At 37.6% G+C, this 2935-nt stretch overlaps 1 protein-coding gene across 1 annotated transcript in view; it reads right to left on the bottom strand.

Moving 5' to 3' along the window:
- Positions 1-2935, bottom strand: part of LOC117957262 (retinol dehydrogenase 8-like) — a 17636-nt gene that overhangs the window by 1304 nt on the left and 13397 nt on the right. The window lies entirely within an intron of this gene.

The following is a 2935-nucleotide window of genomic DNA, read 5'->3' as shown; positions in this document are numbered from 1 at the left end:
TCAGCAGTGGTTTTCTCCTTGGAACTCTGCCATGCAGGCCATTTATGCCCAGTCTTTTCCTGATGGTGGAGGCATGAACGCTGACCTTAACTGAGGCAAGTGAGCCCTGCAGTTCTTTGGACATTGTTGTGGGGTCTTTTGTGACCTCTTGGATGAGTCGTCGCTGCGCTCTTGGGGTAATTTTGGGCGGCCGGCCACTCCTGGGAAGGTTCACCACTGTTCCATGTCTTCGCCATTTGTGGATAATGGCTCTCACTGTGGTTTGCTGGATTCCCAAAGCTTTGGAAATGGCTTTATAACCCTTTCCAGACTGATAGATTTCAATTACTTTCTTTCTGAATTGTTCTTGAATTTCTTTGGGTCTCGGCATGATGTGTAGCTTTTAAGGATCTTCTGGTGGACCTTACTGTGTCAAGCAGCTCCTATTTAAGTTATGCCTTGATTGTGAACAGGTGTGGCAATTATCAGGCCTGGGTGTGGCTAGAGAAATTGAACACAGGTGTGGACAACCACAGTTATAGTATGTTTTAACAAGGGGGGCAATCACTTTTTCACACAGGGCCATGATGGTTTGGATTTTTTTTCACCTTTAATAATAAACACCTTCATTTACAAATTGCATTTTGTGTTTACTTGTGTTGTCCTTGACTATTGTTTAAATTGGTTTGATGTTCCGAAACACTTAAGTGTGACAAACATGCAAAGGAACAGGAAATGAGGAAGGGGGCAAACACTTTTTCACACCACTGTATATATATATATTTTTTTTTACAGGTTTATTTAACAGGGACAATGCACCTTATAATACATATAAAATTTTAAATGTGCCAGAATTAGCCAAAAGGCTATTTTACATCTGCTGTCACTGGACAGGTCGTAAAATGTCACACCTAAAAAGATAAAAGAATTATTATAGTACATACAGGGTAGGTTTAACCAAATACAAGTGCAATTAACTATACATGTAAAAAAAATGACACATAGCTAGGACAGTAACAAACAACAAGTTTAACCTTTCTAAACAACAACTTTGCCTGGCAACCTCATAGGCATAGCCCAAGTAGCACAAACAGACAGGACAGGAAAGACAAGAAAAGATAACAGCAAGATTTAGTGTCTACATGTAATGTTGATAGTCCTGATTACCTGTTAGCCACTTCTTTAAGTTAACTTAAAAATAAATGTACGTTTTAAAATTCCTAATGTGAATTGGAAATGAGCTTCCATTCACGAGCAGCCTTGACTGAAAAAGCTGTTTGACCAAATGCAGTTTTCCTCAACGGGACAATGCAGTCACCTCTTGCTGCACTCCTTGTAGCTCTGTAAGAATTTGCTACTGTGTTTACAAACTGGCTCAATACACGAGGAGCCAGTCCATGTAAAACTTTGTACATAAGACAGATATTTAATCAAATTTTCAAAACTTAAAATATTATATATATTTTTTAAACATGACAATGATGATAGTGTATGGATTTCCTATCAAGTATTTTAAGAGTTTTTTTGTATATAGAGAGTTGTGGTTTGAGAGAAGTGTTGTTTGCTTGTGACCAGGTTGTCAAACAGTAGGTGATATGGGATAAAATCATTGAGTGCATAAACCTCATAGCGTTGGTGACATGCAACTGCAGACTTGTCTGAAGTGTGCCAGGTTAAACTTAATGTGATTACAAACCTTAATATGCAATATAAAGATAAGATTGTTATCAATGTATATTTCAAGGTATTTGAAATCTGAAACCACTTGTAGTCTCTCCCCCACTACAACTACATCTGGTGATGGGAACAGCGACTTTTAGATTTACTAAAAAACATACAGTTTTGGATACATTCAGTTGAAGGTAATTGTGATTTAGCCGTTCTGTTATCTTTTGCATTGAGTTTGTTAGCAGATCAGCAGTTTGAGCTGCATTGTCAGCATGTACACGTGTACAGCATGTACATGTGATGAGCAGGTGGCACCTTGTACGGCAGCCCCGGCCACAGTGTATGAATGTGTGTGAATGGTGAATGTTTCCTGTAGATGTAAAAGCGCTTTGAGCAGTTGTTAAGACTGGAAAAGCGCTATATAAATACAGCAGATTTACATTTACATTTACATGTACACAGTTTACTGTGTCATCTGCATACATTTGGGTGTTTGCATTGGGACAAACATTTGGCATGTCATTTACATACAAAGAAGATAAAAGTGGACCCAAAATCGATCCCTGTGGAACCCCTGCAGATAAGGAGATAGCACCTGATTGACTCTACCAAACTGGTTCCGTTCTGTTAAATAGGATTCTACCCATTTATTGGTGCCTGCGGTGAAGTTAAAAGTTTTTCATTTAGAAAGAAGAATTTCATGATTAATGGTATTAAATGCTTTTTTAAATCTCGAAAATTAGCACCAACAACCTTTCCTCGATTCAACAGTGACTTGACTTTTTCAACAAAATAGAAATTGCCTGTTTCTGTTGAGTGATTTATACGGAAGCTGAATGTTTAAGTTTGGATGTAAAGGAAAGTAACTAGTATTTAAATGATTTGTCCTTTGTTCTGAGTGAAGCTTTTTGGCCACCTTGGAAAACACTGACAAGATTCTAACGGTCTGTAGTTGCAGATGGACAAGCAATTGCCTCTTTTAAATACAGGAAGGGCTGCAGCTAATTTCTATACATTTTGGAACCATCCCTGAGCAAATGAGAGGCTAAAAATTTCCGTAATTGGGTAGACTAAAGATTCAGAAAAATCTTTCAACATAATAGAGTTCATACCAATGACATCTTTTGCTCGTGATGGTCTCAGAGATCAAATAACTCTTATAACATCTGCCTCAGTAATATAATCTATAATAAAAGCTGGTTTCTAACTGTCTGACTTGGCAAGGAGGATTCTTGTGTTCAGAGGAAAAATACTTAATGATATTTTCTACTTAGTCAATGAAATGATA

The sequence above is a fragment of the Etheostoma cragini genome, chromosome 2 (assembly GCF_013103735.1).
Source record: "Etheostoma cragini isolate CJK2018 chromosome 2, CSU_Ecrag_1.0, whole genome shotgun sequence".
Taxonomy (NCBI): Eukaryota; Metazoa; Chordata; class Actinopteri; order Perciformes; family Percidae; genus Etheostoma; species Etheostoma cragini.
This window is presented reverse-complemented; position numbering and strand designations above follow the sequence as displayed.